This window comes from Oncorhynchus masou, chromosome 5 (assembly GCF_036934945.1).
Source record: "Oncorhynchus masou masou isolate Uvic2021 chromosome 5, UVic_Omas_1.1, whole genome shotgun sequence".
Classification (NCBI taxonomy): domain Eukaryota; kingdom Metazoa; phylum Chordata; class Actinopteri; order Salmoniformes; family Salmonidae; genus Oncorhynchus; species Oncorhynchus masou.
This window is the reverse complement of record NC_088216.1, coordinates 82,029,429-82,046,013: the sequence shown is the minus strand read 5'-3', so window position 1 is coordinate 82,046,013 and position 16,585 is coordinate 82,029,429. Positions and strand designations below refer to the sequence as shown.

The window sequence follows — 16,585 nt, the reverse complement described above, 5'->3', positions numbered from 1 at the left end:
TCATGTCAACCAGCACCAGGGGCGCTGCACTGCAGCTGACCCTCATCTCCTCTCAATATATATGTGTGTTGTCTGGGGGTGGGAGGGTGGGTTGAGAGGTAAGCTGTCTCTTAACAGCTGACAACATATGTTTTGGGATTACAGTGTGGTCAAAGGTCACTGTGTGTAAGTGGAAGCTGTGTCTGGGGGCCGTGTCTGTCTGCAGTTTGAGATGTACTTTGTGGATCCAGGAGATCCAGGGGAGCTTGGTATCCGGGAGAACCAGGGGAGGTTGGTATCCAGGAGATCCAGGGGAGGTTGGTATCTAGGAGATCCAGGGGAGGTTGGTATCCAGGAGATCCAGGGGAGGTTGGTATCCGGGAGATCCAGGGGAGGTTGGTATCCAGGAGATCCAGGGGAGGTTGGTATCCGGGAGATCCAGGGGAGGTTGGTATCTAGGAGATCCAGGGGAGGTTGGTTGGTATATCCCATTTAGCAGAGATTTGTCCAAAGAGGTTAACAGGAGATCGGCTGGGGCCACTACTTTTACATATGGGTGGTCCCAGCGGGAATCGAACCCACGACGCTTGGCGTTCCAAGCGCCATGCTCTACCGACTGAGCCACACAGTATCTAGGAGATTCAGCGGAGGTTTGTAACCAGGAGATCCAGGGGAGGTTGGTAACCAGGAGATCCAGGGGAGGTTGGTATCCGGGAGATCCAGGGGAGGTTGGTATCTAGGAGATCCAGGGGAGGTTGGTAACCAGGAGATCCAGGGGAGGTTGGTAACCAGGAGATCAAGGGGAGGTTGGTAACCAGGAGATCCAGAGGAGGTTGGTAACCAGGAGATCCAGGGGAGGTTGGTATCTAGGAGATCCAGGGGAGGTTGGTATATAGGAGATCCAGGGGAGGTTGGTATCTAGGAGATTCAGGGGAGGTTGGTAACCAGGAGATCCAGGGGAGGTTGGTAACCAAGAGATCCAGGGGAGGTTGGTAACCAGGAGATCCAGGGGAGGTTGGTATCTAGGAGATCCAGGGGAGGTTGGTATCCAGGAGATCCAGGGGAGGTTGGTAACCAGGAGATCCAGGGGAGGTTTGTAACCAGGAGATCCAGGGGAGGTTGGTAACCAGGAGATCCAGAGGAGGTTGGTAACCAGGAGATCCAGGGGAGGTTGGTATCCGGGAGATCCAGGGGAGATTGGTATATAGGAGATCCAGGGGAGGTTTGTAACCAGGAGATCCAGGGGAGGTTGGTAACCAGGAGATCCAGGGGAGGTTGGTAACCAGGAGATCCAGAGGAGGTTGGTATCTAGGAGATCCAGGGGAGGTTGGTATATAGGAGATCCAGGGAAGGTTGGTATCTAGGAGATCCAGGGGAGGTTGGTATCTAGGAGATCCAGGGGAGGTTGGTAACCAGGAGATCCAGGGGAGGTTGGTATCCTGGCGAGACTCACTGTGTTTTCCACTAGCTGGCTTAAAGGATGTAATACGATATGAACTGACGTTTTTTATTTTTTTATTTAACTCTGCAAGCCAGTTAAGACAACATACTTATATACAATGACGCCTACCAAGGGGCAAGAGGTCTCCTGCAGGGATGGGAGCCGGGATTAAAAATACAAATGTAGGACAAAACACACATCACAACAAGAGAGACACCACAACACTACATAAAGAGAGACACCACAACACTACATGAAGAGAGACACTACAACACTACATAAAGAGAGACACCACAACACTACATGAAGAGAGACACTACAACACTACATGAAGAGAGACAACACAACACTACATAGAGAGAGACATCACAACACTACATAAAGAGAGACACCACAACACTACATAAAGAGAGACAACACTACATAAAGAGAGACATCACAACACTACATAAAGAGAGACACCACAACACTACATAAAGAGAGACACCACAACACTACATGAAGAGAGGCACCACTACATAGAGAGACACAACAACACTACATAGAGAGAGACACAACAACACTACATAGAGAGAGACATCACAACACTACATAGAGAGAGACATCACAACACTACATAGAGAGAGACATCACAACACTACATAGAGAGAGACACTACAACACTACATAAAGAGAGACAACACTACATAAAGAGAGACATCACAACACTACATAAAGAGAGACACCACAACACTACATAAAGAGAGACACCACAACACTACATGAAGAGAGGCACCACTACATAGAGAGAGACACCACAACACTACATTGAGAGAGACACAACAACACTACATAGAGAGAGACATCACAACACTACATAGAGAGAGACACCGCAACACTACATGAAGAGAGACACTACAACACTACATAAAGAGAGACACCACAACACTACATGAAGAGAGACACTACAACACTACATGAAGAGAGACAACACAACACTACATAGAGAGAGACATCACAACACTACATAAAGAGAGACACCACAACACTACATAAAGAGAGACAACACTACATAAAGAGAGACATCACAACACTACATAAAGAGAGACACCACAACACTACATAAAGAGAGACACCACAACACTACATAAACTACATAAAGAGAGACATCACAACACTACATAAAGAGAGACACCACAACACTACATAAAGAGAGACACCACAACACTACATGAAGAGAGGCACCACTACATAGAGAGACACCACAACACTACATAGAGAGAGACACAACAACACTACATAGAGAGAGACATAACAACACTACATAGAGAGAGACATCACAACACTACATAGAGAGAGACATCACAACACTACATAAAGAGAGACACCACAACATTGTTGTATGTGGAGGATGAGGGCTGCAGTAGATATCTCAGATAAGGTTGGAATGAGGCCTAAGAGGATTTTACAAAAAAAAAACATCAACCAGTGGGTTTTGCGTCAGCTATACAGAGATGACCAGATTACAGAGCAGCATAGAGTACAGTAATGAGACTTACTGTGTTTTCCATTAGCTGGCTGGCAGATTTAAAGGATATAGTAAAGTATGAACTGGTCTGGAGTAAAGAGTGGTGGATGGATGGGATGAACGAAGAGAGAAATGAAGAACAAGACTTCATAATAATGTCATTTCATCAGGTTTCTGGATGTAATGACAGTCATGTCCACCAGTTTAGCTTGCTGGGGTAAATCAAATCTCAATTTGGAATCAGAATGTCTCATTGTTTGCCAGATTTGTAGAGGATATTTCTTCATCTGATGTGACCAGATTGTGGGCGATGAGATCAATAAACACAGTAAAGAAATGACATAAGCTCTGAAGAGATGCTTTACCCATTGTCAAAATATAGATGGATACTTTGCATTCAGGCTGTTCAACTTATCATTTATCATCTGTTTGGACAGTTACTCTAATGAGTTTCAAAGAAGTGACTTCCTGTCGGTAACAGCATGAACTTTTGTAACCTTTTGTATCTTGTCCAAAGCACTGCCTCATTGATCCGTCTCACTTCATTTCCAAAGTGTTTACTTCAACTATCCGACAAACAGATAATGTTCATCATGTTGTACATCAGATCTGGGTTCAATTACTATTTGAAATCGTTCAAATACTTTGAGCGTTTGCTTCAGTCTGTCTAGAATACCAGATGCGTGGGGTTTGAAATTCTGGGACTTTTATATTAGTATTAAATAAATGTATTTAAAAAAATATATATGCAAATACACAAAGGGTCTGAATACATACATTTTTAGTATTAAGTATTCAGACCCTCTGCTATGAAACTTGAAATTGAGCTCCGGTGCATTCTGTTTCCATTGATCATCCTTGAGATGTTTCTACAACTTCATTGGAGTCCACCTGTGGTAAATTAAATAGATTGGACATGATTTGGAAAGGCACACACCTGTCTATATAAGTTCTTATTGGGTCAGGTTGAAAAGCTGTGAGGTTGAGCATCCTACTGCTACTGTTCCAGATGACTGTTGGGAATATACTAGTAGACAAGGCAGTGGTTTTGGTTGGACGGTTGGAAAGCTTGCTGTTGACAGTGGTTTTGAGGGAGTTGGAGGTTGGCCCTTTTGTGGTGATAGGGGACGTTTCTACATGGTTACTCCCAGATCCTGTTGTTGATCTAACCTTGGTAGAGGAAAAGGTTGACAATTACATTGGTAGAAGTTATGATTTCTTTTACTGCTTTTCACAGATGGATCCAAGGACCCAGATAGTGGAGCACAGGAGCAGGTGTTTACCTTCCTGAATTTGATATGTAGAAGTCTAACAGATGAACTGTCAGTATACTCCGTTGAACTGTTGGTGATAATAGTTGCCCTCCAGTGGGTGGAGGACGTACAACCTGTTAGAATTATAGGATGCTCAGATTCTCTGTCTGTATTGAATAGTTTCGAATCTGGTAAATCTTATAGGAGTGACCTACCACTGGAGGTTATTGATGTTATTATGGATAATTGAGAGAATGGGTGTAGTAGTGAGATTCTGCTGGGTCCCAGCACATTTGGGTGTGGAAGGGAATGAAATTGTAGACCAGTTAGCAAAAAAGAGCTTTAAAAGTAGATATAATTTATATTAATGTTCCACTAGTAGGCATCCCGAGTGGTTCGGTGGTCTGAGGCACCACGTCACTGTGCTGCTAGAGATTCTGGGTTTGAGTCCAGGCTCTGTCGCAGCCGGCCGTGACCGGGAGACCCATGGGGCGGCGCACAATTGGCCCAGCGCTGTCCGTGTTAGGGGAGGGTTAGGCCGGCAGGGATATCCTTATCCCATCGCGCACTAGTGACTCCTGTGGCGGGCCGGGTGCAGTGCACGCTGACACCGTTTCCAGGTGTATGGTGTTTCCTCCGACACATTGGTGCAGCTGGATTCCAGGTTAAGTGGGCTTTGTGTCAAGAAGCAGTGCGGCTTGGTTGGGTTGTGTTTCGGAGGACGCGCGGCTCTCGATCTTTGCCTCTCCCGAGTCCGTACGGGAGTTGCAGCGACGAGACAAGACTGTAACTACCAATTGGATACGACAGGTCTGCATTTATGCCCTCCAAGTTGGTGGACCAAGATTCAAAGGTCAGATTAGGAAGGAAGAGGTGGTGTTTACTCCATTGAGTTTAGGACATTGTACATTGAACTCGTCATTACATCTGGTTGTGTCTGGAATCTATGGTCGATGAAACATTGGACAATGTGTTGTTATATTGTTGTAAGTATGTTGAAGACAGGGAAAGATTGAAGTGTAGGGTCATTGAGGTTGGACGTGTGTGGGGGGGGTGGATTTTGGGGATGGAGGAGGGTTTATTAGAAGTTAGTAGGGTTCTTTTTTATTTTCTCAGAAGTACCGAATTGGGTAGGAGGATTTAGACATGCTTGGTTGAACTGCCACTCCTGCACAGTAGGTGGCGCCATGCACCTTTAACTTTGTTTGCGGACAGCCATTATATCATAGAGGTGCATGTCAGAGCAAAAACCAAGCCATGAGGTCGAAGGAATTGTCCGTAGAGCTCAGTGACAGGATTGTGTCGATGCACAGATCTGTGGAAGCGCGTACTAAAAAATAACACGATGGTCACGCTGAGAGATGGGAGAACCTTTCAGAAGGACAACCATCTCTGCAGCACTCCACCATCTCTGCAGCACTCCACCATCTCTGCAGCACTCCACCATCTCTGCAGCACTCCACCATCTCTGCAGCACTCCACCATCTCTGCAGCACTCCACCATCTCTGCAAGCACTCCACCATCTCTGCAGCACTCCACCATCTCTGCAGCACTCCACCATCTCTGCAAGCACTCCATCTCTGCAGCACTCCACCATCTCTGCAGCACTCCACCATCTCTGCAGCACTCCACCATCTCTGCAGCACTCCACCATCTCTGCAGCACTCCACCATCTCTGCAGCACTCCACCATCTCTGCAGCACTCCACCATCTCTACAGCACTCCACCATCTCTGCAGCACTCCACCATCTCTGCAGCACTCCACCAATCAGCCTTTATGGTTTGAGACAAAAATGTGAGAAACCCACCACCAAATAGTGTGCCGAGGTTGTAGCTTCATATCCAAGACTTGATGCTGTAATATCTGCCAAAGGTGCTTCAACAAAGTACTGTGTAAAGGATCTGACTACTTAAGGTTTTTATTTTTTATAAATTGGCAATATTTCAAAAAACATGTTTGTTTTGTCATTATTGGGTATTGTGTGTAGTTTGAAGGGGGGGAAATCCATCCATTTTAGAACAATGAGGCTGTACAGTAACAAAATGTGGAAAAGGGTCTGTAACGTTTCCGAATGCACTGTATTCTGTAGATTGTGTCTTAGATTTGCGTATTTGCAACTGTTTACGAATCATACTGTAAAGTTGTGTGTTACACTTGACTAATTTGCATAATGTTTCATAATCTGTTGCTGCTCATTGGAACTACATGTTAAACCTGGACCCTCTTTCACTCAGACCTGTCAGAGCCAATCAGGATTAACCACCGGGGCTCCTGAGTGTCACGCTGTGACTGACAACAACAATGGAGGGAAATGTGTTCTTCCTATTGTGACTTTGAGGCATTCTGGGATTGCCTTGGCAATCTTTTATATATTTTTCTCTCCACCATTTCTATTCAATGACTTACCTGACTATGGTTAACATGGATAAATGACTTAACCGTCCCTACGTCTCATTGCCCCTGGCATTCATTCATTGACAGCTTTACCAGTCAGCGCTATGGTAAAATCAAGAACATCTGCTTTGCCCTCTCTGTCAGTCACGCTCAGGTCATTTCTCTTTTGACTTTAAGGCAGTTCTGTTCCGCAATAGAAAATTATACAAAAGCCTCAGTGTGTTTACAACTCTGTAAACAAAACAACAGTAAAGTGAATTACAGAGTCAGGTAAATTACAATTCTGCTTTGCATTGAAACATGTAGTTTTGGGCATCTTTTGATCAGAGCCTGTGGGGAGAGTGCAGAGAGAACAGTGTACTATACTTACAGTATAATAACTGGGATCATCTTATTTTAGTCTAACCCCTTGGTCACAGACAGACCACAAAACACCAGTCGTTACAATCCACAAAATAAATATTTTAAAAATGCAGATAGTTTTTACTGTCACAAGTGTACACAACCTTTTCACCAACCGAGAAACAAGAGGCCTGAATAAGCATTGTGTGTAATTCTAGTGGAAGGGAGCCAAGAGGACCACATTTGTGTTTTCATTTGCATAAATCCACAGGGCATTGGTAATAGGGCATCTTGGAAAGGTCAGTATATAAACCTCATTGGACTGACTGTAATATACCTTTGCGTACTGTGCAGTTAGATTGTTATAGGTGAAGAGCACCACCTAGTGGTAATTTAGAGGAAGTCACCTTTTAATTTACATTTTAGTCATTTAGCAGCCAATCTTATCCAGAGCGACTTACGTTTAGTTCATTCATCTTCAGATAACTAGATGGGACAGCCACAGATGGGACAGCCACAGATGGGACAGCCACAGATGGGACAGCCACAGATCACAGTCATAGGAAGTATATTTCTGTTCAATAAAGAAGTTATCAGCAAAGTCAGGGACACACACACACACACACACACACACACACACACACACACACACACACACACACACACACACACACACAGACACAGACACACACACACACAGACACACACACACACACACACACACACACACACACACGCTGGTGTGGTAATGTATCTACAACCAGGCTGGTGCTGGTGTGGTAATTTATCTACAACCAGGCTGGTGCTGTTGTGGTAATTTATCTACAACCAGGCTGGTTCTGGTTTATAAATGTATCTACAACCAGGCTGGTGCTGTTGTGGTAATTTATCTACAACCAGGCTGGTTCTGGTTTATAAATGTATCTACAACCAGGCTGGTGCTGTTGTGGTAATGTATCTACAACCAGGCTGGTGCTGTTGTGGTAATTTATCTACAACCAGGCTGGTGCTGTTGTGGTAATTTATCTACAACCAGGCTGGTGCTGTTGTGGTAATTTATCTACAACCAGGCTGGTGCTGTTGTGGTAATTTATCTACAACCAGGCTGGTGCTTTTGTGGTAATTTATCTACAACCAGGCTGGTGCTGTTGTGGTAATTTATCTACAACCAGGCTGGTGCTGTTGTGGTAATTTATCTACAACCAGGCTGGTTCTGTTGTGGTAATTTATCTACAACCAGGCTGGTTCTGTTGTGGTAATTTATCTACAACCAGGCTGGTGCTGTTGTGGTAATTTATCTACAACCAGGCTGGTTCTGTTGTGGTAATTTATCTACAACCAGGCTGGTGCTGGTGTGGTAATTTATCTCCAACCAGGCTGGGACTGTTGTGGTAATTTATCTCCAACCAGGCTGGTGCTGGTGTGGTAATTTATCTACAACCAGGCTGGTGCTGGTGTGGTAATTTATCTACAACCAGGCTGGTGCTGGTGTGGTAATTTATCTACAACCAGGCTGGTGCTGGTGTGGTAATTTATCTACAACCAGGCTGGTGCTGGTGTGGTAATTTATCTACAACCAGGCTGGTGCTGGTGTGGTAATTTATCTACAACCAGGCTGGTGCTGGTGTGGTAATTTATCTACAACCAGGCTGGGCTGTTGTGGTAATTTATCTACAACCAGGCTGGGACTGTTGTGGTAATTTATCTACAACCAGGCTGGTGCTGGTGTGGTAATTTATCTACAACCAGGCTGGTGCTGGTGTGGTAATTTATCTGAAACCCCACCTCTTCAAGGAATACCTAGGATAGGATAAAGCAATCCTTCTCAACCAGGCTTAAATGATTTAGATGCACTATTGTAAAGTGGCTGTTCCACTGATGTCAGAAGGTGAATTCACCAATTTGTAAGTCGCTCTGGATAAGAGCGTCTGCTAAATGACTTAAATGTAAAAATGTAAATCTACAACCAGGCTGGGGCTGGTGTGGTAATTTATCTACAACCAGGCTGGTGCTGGTGTGGTAATTTATCTACAACCAGGCTGGTTCTTTTGTGGTAATTTATCTACAACCAGGCTGGGGCTGGTTATCGTTGTCTCTGATTGGGAACCATATTTAGGTAGCCTGGGTTTCACTGTGTGTTTGTGGGTGATTGTTCCTGTCTCTGTGTTTGTTGCACCAGTCAGGGCTGTTTTGGTTTTCGACGTTTGTTGTTTTGTATTGTTCGTGTTTCGTCATCATTAAAGATGTATCGAATGAACCACGTTGCATTTTGGTCCGATCCTTGTTCCACCTCTTCGTCAGAGAAGGAGGTAGAAGAAAGTCATTACACTGGGGCTGGTGTGGTAATTTATCTACAACCATTTGTATTGTTCGTGTTTCGTCATCATTAAAGATGTATCGAATGAACCACGTTGCATTTTGGTCCGATCCTTGTTCCACCTCTTCGTCAGAGAAGGAGGTAGAAGAAAGTCATTACACTGGGGCTGGTGTGGTAATTTATCTACAACCAGGCTACAACCTGGGGCTGTTGTGGTAATTTATCTACAACCAGGCTGGTTCTGGTGTGGTAATTTATCTACAACCAGGCTGGTGCTGGTGTGGTAATTTATCTCCAACCAGGCTTGGGCTGGTGTGGTAATTTATCTACAACCAGGCTACAACCTGGGGCTGGTGTGGTAATTTATCTACAACCTGGGGCTGGTGTGGTAATTTATCTAACACCATGCTGGTGCTGGTGTGGTAATTTATCTACAACCAGGCTACAACCTGGGGCTGTTGTGGTAATTTATCTACAACCAGGCTACAACCTGGGGCTGTTGTGGTAATTTATCTACAACCGGGCTACAACCTGGGGCTGGTGTGGTAATTTATCTACAACCAGGCTACAACCTGGGGCTGGTGTGGTAATTTATCTACAACCAGGCTGGGGCTGGTGTGGTAATTTATCTACAACCAGGCTGGTGATGGTGTGGTAATTTACTAAAGTCCTGAGAAACCAATGACCCAGCAGAATAGAGGTGGTACCCAGGCTGTGTCACTACCGGCCGTGACTGGGAGTCCCATAGGGCTCGCACAATTGGCACAGCGTTGTCCAGGTTAGGGCAGGGTTTTGCCGGGGGGGGGGGGCTTTACATGGCTCCTCACCATCTAGCGACTCCTTGTGGCGGACCAGGCGCCTGCAGGCTGACTGCGTTTGTCACGACTTCCGCCGAAGTCAGCTCCTCTCCTTGTTCGGGCGGCGTTCTCCTCTCCTTGTTCGGGCGGCGTTCTCCTCTCCTTGTTCGGGCGGCGTTCTCCTCTCCTTGTTCGGGCGGCGTTCTCCTCTCCTTGTTCGGGCGGCGTTCTTCTCTCCTTGTTTGGGCGGCGTTCTCCTCTCCTTGTTCGGGCGGCGTTCTCCTCTCCTTGTTCGGGCGGCGTTCTCCTCTCCTTGTTCGGGCGGCGTTCTCCTCTCCTTGTTCGGGCGGCGTTCTCCTCTCCTTGTTCGGGCGGCGTTCTCCTCTCCTCGTTCGGGTGGTCGACGTCACCGGCTTTCTGGCCATCGCCGCTCCATTTCTCATGTATCCATTTGTTTTGTCTTGTTCCCTGCACACCTGGTTTTCATTCCCCAATCACACTGCATGTATTTGTTCCTCTGTTCCCCATCATGTCTTTGTGTAGGATTGTTTGTGTTACGTCTATTGTGGATATTGTTACACGCATCATTTTTTGTCTATGTTCCGTGTTCGGGCACATTTTATGTTACTTTGTGCTGACTTTTTGGCCCGGACTAAAAAAGTGCGCTTGTTCACTACACTCTGCTCTCCTACACCTGACTTCGCCTCCAATACACACTCCTAACAGCGATCATCAGTTGGGGAGATTTATTGATGAGACAAGATCGTGATCACAAAATTGGGGAGAAAAAGGGGGTAACAATTACAACAACAACAAACAAAAAACATTTCACTATGCTGACTGTAGAAACCAATAGCTTTGGTCCGTGACTTTATTTATTTCACCTTTATTTAACCAGGTAGGCAAGTTGAGAACAAGTTCTCATTTACAATTGCGACCTGGCCAGGATAAAGCAAAGCAGTTCGACACATACAACGACACAGAGTTACGCATGGAGCAAAACAAACATACAGTCAATAATACAGTATAAACAAGTCTATATACGATGTGGATAAAGGGCCGTTACAGTGTTTACCTTTCTATTGCCCTTTACATACAGGTTTCTTTAGTGTCATGATATGTGACGTGAAACAGAATGGTGAACACAGCAGTAAGACAGGCTCTATCAGACAGATATTTGCAATGCTATTTTACTGTATTTTACTATTACTATTACTATTTTTTTTTACTATTTTACTCTATCAGACTGTCAACGTGGAGCATGTTGTGTGTAAGACAAACAACTAAATGCTATGTGTTGAGACGTGGTTATGTCATGGCATACAGAGCACTCTTCTAGTACTTGTTAGTGATGCAGTCAGTCCACAAGGGGGAGTGTTGGAGAGTTGTGCTTATGCTTATAGTTCATACAAAAGATTGATTCGCAAACCAGAAACCAAAAGACTGATGTCACAAAAATCATACTAGATTACCAGAATCAGTAATCAGAGTAGAATCTATCTATCTATCTATCTATCTATCTATCTATCTATCTATCTATCTATCTATCTATCTATCTATCTATCTATCTATCTATCTATCTATCTATCTATCTATCTATCTATCTATCTATCTATCTCTGACCCAACATGCCACTCTTAGATCAGGGTTAATCTCTGTACAGGATATTACTATAGTATGAATGAATAGCTGGTTATAAATAGCAGGAGATTAGGCCCCGCTTCAATAGCAGGCATTGTTCTTTACATGATACCCACTGAAGTGAGCCCTGGCCGAGCGTATTGTACTAACCCAAAGTAAAACCACAAACCCTGCCCTGATAAGGCTGTAGGTCTGTTGTTTCCATAATGTGTACAGCCTAGTATCCATAGTTTATATAGTATGTGAAATACACTATATGCGTCGAACATTAAGTAATCATGGCCATTAATATGGGGTTGTTCCCTCCTTTGCTGCTGTACGTTAGTGAGGTTGGGCACTGATGTTGGGCGATTAGGCCTGGATCGGAGTCGGCTTTCCAAATCATCCCAAAGGTGTTGGATGGGGTTCAGGTCAGGGCTCTTTGCAGGCCAGTCAAGTTCTTCCACACCGATCTTGACAAACCATTTCTGTATGGACTTCGCTTTGTATAATGGCGGCATTGTCATGCTGAAAGGGATTTCCACAAACTGTTGACACAAAGTTGGAAGCACTGAATCATCTAGAATATCTTTGTATGCTGTAGCGTTAAGATTTCCCTTCACTGGAACTAAGGGGCCTAGCCCGAACCATGAAAAAGAGCTCCAGACGATTATTCTTCCTCCACCAAACTTTACAGTAGGCACTATGCATTGGTGCAGGTAGCGTTCTCCTGGAGTCCGCCAAACCCAGATTCGTCCGTCGGACTGCCAGAGGGTGAAGCGTGATTCATCACTCCAGAGAAAGCGTTTCCACTGCTCCAGAGTCCAATGGCAGTGAGCTTAACCCCACTCCAGCCGACACATGACATTGCGCGTGGTGATCTTAAGAGTTGCTTGCGGCTGCTCGGCCATGGAAATACATTTCATTAAGTTCCCGATGAACAGTTATTGTGCTAATTTTGCTTCCAGGGACAGTTTGGAACTCTGTAGTGAGTGTTGCAACCAAGGACAGATGATTGTTATGCCCTTGGCAGTTCTGCACTCGGCGGTCCCGTTCTGTGAGATTGTGTGGCCTACCACTTCACGGCTGAGACATTGTTGCTCCTAGCAATGTCACTAACTGACTTGTTGGAAAGGTGGCGTTCTATGACGTTGAAAGTCACTGAGCTCTGATGGTCACTTGCATGGCTGTGTACTGAAGTTTCAGCATGGGCCATTCTACACCAAAATGTAGCAGGAGATTGCATGGCTGTGTAAGTTTATGCACCTGTCACCAACAGGTGTGGCTAAAATAGCAGAATTGAAGGCCATATAGTGTACGTTCAGTACATCTGTTCTATATGAACATGTTAGATCTATTCCAGTTTTAACATGTAATATCTATTCCAGTTGTAATATGTCAGATCTATTCCAGTTTTAACATGTTAGATCTATTCCAGTTTTAACATGTAATATCTATTCCAGTTGTAATATGTACGATCTATCGCTCTGGATAAGAGCGTCTGCTAAATGACTTAAATGTAAATGTAAATCTATTCCAGTTTTATAGTATCCATTTAAATCCTAAGGTTGAGTATCCAATTATGTTCCTTTTTGACATTTTAGTGTGGCTCAGACATGGGCAAGGCAGATTTCAAGTGATTTTTAAAATGGCATAGATAGATACAATTGAAGTCAGAAGTTTACATACACCTTTGCAAATACGTTTAAACGTTTAAACTCAGTTTTTCACAATTCTTTTTCATTTTTTTTCACAATTCCTGACATTTAATCCTAGTCAAAATTCCCTGTCTTAGGTCAGTTAGGATCACCACTTTATTTTAAGAATGTGAAATGTCAGAATAATAGAAGAGAGAATGATTTTTTTCAGCTTTTATTTCTTTCATCACATTCCCAGTGTGCCAACAGTTTACATACACTCAATTATTATTTGGTAGCATTGCCTTTAAATTGTTTAACTTGGGGTCAAACGTTTTGGGTAGCCTTCCACAAGCTTCCCACAATAAGTTGGGTAAATTTTGGCCCATTCCTCCTGACAGAGCTGGTGTAACTGAGTCAGGTTTGATGGCTTTGCTCACACACGCTTTTTCAGTTATGCCCACAAATTGTCTATAGGCTTGAGGTCAGGGCTTTGTGATGGCCACTCCAATACCTTGACTCTGTTGTCCTTGAGCCATTTTGCCACAGTAACAAGATGATCTTGCAGTCATTGTCCATTCTGGAAGATTTGCACAAATATAATGTCCTATCATATATCTTGAATGATTGCTTATAAGCTTCCAATATCAGGGTCCACTGCCAGAATTCTTTCTTCATGATGTGCACTTCACAAAATAGATGACCAGTCAGTCCTGCAGCAAAGCACCTCCACAACATGATGCTGCCAGCCCTTCATCAGACCAGAGGACATTTCTCCAAAAAGTAGGATGTTTGTCCTGTGTGCAGTTGCAAACTGTAGTCTGGCTTTTTTATGGTGGTTTTGGAGCAGTGGCCTTTCCTTCTCATCTTCACAAGGTCCTTTGATGTTGTTCTGGGATTGATTAGCACTTATCGCAAAAACAAAGCGATCAGAATTCATCTCTCCAGGAGACAGAATGATTGTTCCTTCCTGAGGCTGGCTATGTTTACTACAAGGCTGGCTATTGTTTACTACAAGGCTGGCTATAGTTTACTACAAGGCTGGCTATAGTTTACTACAATGAGCTATAGTTTACTACAAGGCAGTTTGCTATAGTTTAGACAAGTGGAGGTCTATTTTTTTCTGAGGTCTTGGCTGATTTCTTTTGATTTTCCCATGATGTTAAGCAAAGAGGCATGAGTTTGAAGGTAGGCCTTGAAATACATCCACAGGTACACCTCCAATTGACTCAAATGATGTCAATTAGCCTATCAGAAGCTTCTATAGTCCATGACATAATTTTCTGGAATTTTACACGCTGTTTAAAGGCACAGTCAACTTAGTGTATGTAAACTTGGCATGATGACTCCTTGCTGTCCCCAGTCCACCTGGCCGTGCTGCTGCTCCAGTTCTGTTATAATTCCACCCGGCACAGCCAGAAGAGGGTGAAGAGGACCCCACATAGCCTGGTTCCTTATAGTCTTCCTAGGGTTTATAGTTTTTCCTAGTTTTATGGCCTTTCTAAGGGTTTTAGTCCTAGTTATAGTCTAATACCTGGTGTTATAATACATTGCTTATAGTTAATTCCAGGGTGTTATAGTCTAATTCCAGGGTGTTATAGTCAGGGTTTGAGTGTTATAGTCTGATGTAAGAAGGGTGTTATGAATACATTTGATTGATTTATCTAAACTTCTGTTACTGGAATTGTGATACAGTGAATTTATAGAAATACTCTATCTGTTAATAATAATAATACCAGGGTCTGTAAACAATTGTTGGAAAATATGACTTGTGTCGTGCACACAGTAGATGTCCTGACTGACTTGTCAAAACTTTAGTTTGTTAACAAGACATTTGTGGAGTGGTTGAAAAATCAATTTTAATGACTGTTTCCTAAGTGTATGTTTTGTGAAACCTAACTTTTCAAATGCAGATAGATACAGTAGATACAGACAGACCGACCTACCTACCTACCTACCTACCTACCTACCTGCCTGCCTGCCTACCTGCCTGTTCTTTGCCTGCCTGCCTGCCTGCCTGCCTGCCTGCCTGCCTGCCTGCCTGTACCTGCCTACCTACCGCACCTACATACATACATACCTGCCTGCCTTTTTTTATTACTGCCTGCCTGGCTATAATACCTACCTACCTACCTACCTACCTACCTACCTACCTACAATACTTGCCTGCACTGCCTGCCTGCCTGCCTGCCTTTAGGTACACACATACATACATACATACAAACAAACAAACAAACAACAGATGCCAGCCTTTTCCAAAGGCTTTAAGATCTAGTACTTCATCCAGCCTAATGAGCACGTCAGCAGACAAGCCAATGGAGGCCTTATCCTTCATTTAGAATGTAAACAAACAGGCAGTTTTTTCTCCGGTTAGTTGAAGACAAACCAGGTGACACAGACACAGTCCTTCTCAGACTGACTCCTCTGTAATGGGAGGAGAACTATTGCAGACTAGGTTTATAATATTTGTATATCATTTAAAATGTATAACTGTAGCATGACTATGTAAAATACTATGCATACCAGTATAACTGTAGAACTATGTGTAAAATAACTGAGAGTAACAAGATGATCATATGTGGAATCATGTCCAAAAAATTCTAAAGATTTGCACAAATATAATGTCTTATCATACTACCTTTCAAATTCCTTCATAAGCTAACATCCATTCTATCAGGGTGCCCCATCTGCAGAATCCCTGCCATATTCACTGTATCCATGGAAACTATGAGAAACCATCAGTGCGTGGGAGGAGAGGCTAACCCGGGGGTGTGGCCTAGCTAGCCCTCATCAGGTCTCTAATGGTATGTGTGTTTGTGCGTGTGTGGTTAATGTGTGTGTGTGTATTTGTGTGTGCTGGAACAATGGCAGGAAGACAGTATGGTTGGTTTTACTGGCGCTCAGCACTCACAGACAACATTACCAACTGAGGTGTCTGCAGAGAAACCAAAGGAAGATGAAAACAGAAAAGGAAGCATTGGACAGAATTCTGTCTGTCCAGTTAAAAAATATTGATTGTTCCCTCTGCTGCAGAGGATACAAGTTCATTATAGTTAACTGCAAGGATGGCTATTTTACTACAAGGCTGAGTTACAGTTATATGGCTATAGTTTACTACAAGGCTGGCTATAGTTTGGAAGACAAGGCTGGCTATAGTCTTACAAGGATGGTTATAGTTTAACTACAAGGCAGGCTATAAGTTCATTATAGTTTACTACAAGGCTGGATATAGTTTACTACAAGGCTGGCTATAGTTTACTACAAGGCTGGAAGTCCATTACCTCTGCTGGCTATAG

At 43.8% G+C, this 16,585-nt stretch overlaps 1 non-coding gene across 1 annotated transcript; it reads right to left on the bottom strand.

Annotated features, from left to right (window-relative positions):
* Window positions 1–536: 536 nt before the first annotated feature.
* trnap-ugg (transfer RNA proline (anticodon UGG)) lies at window positions 537–606 on the bottom strand. The gene has a single exon. It is a non-coding gene; the product is annotated as a tRNA-Pro (tRNA).
* Window positions 607–16,585: the final 15,979 nt, after the last annotated feature.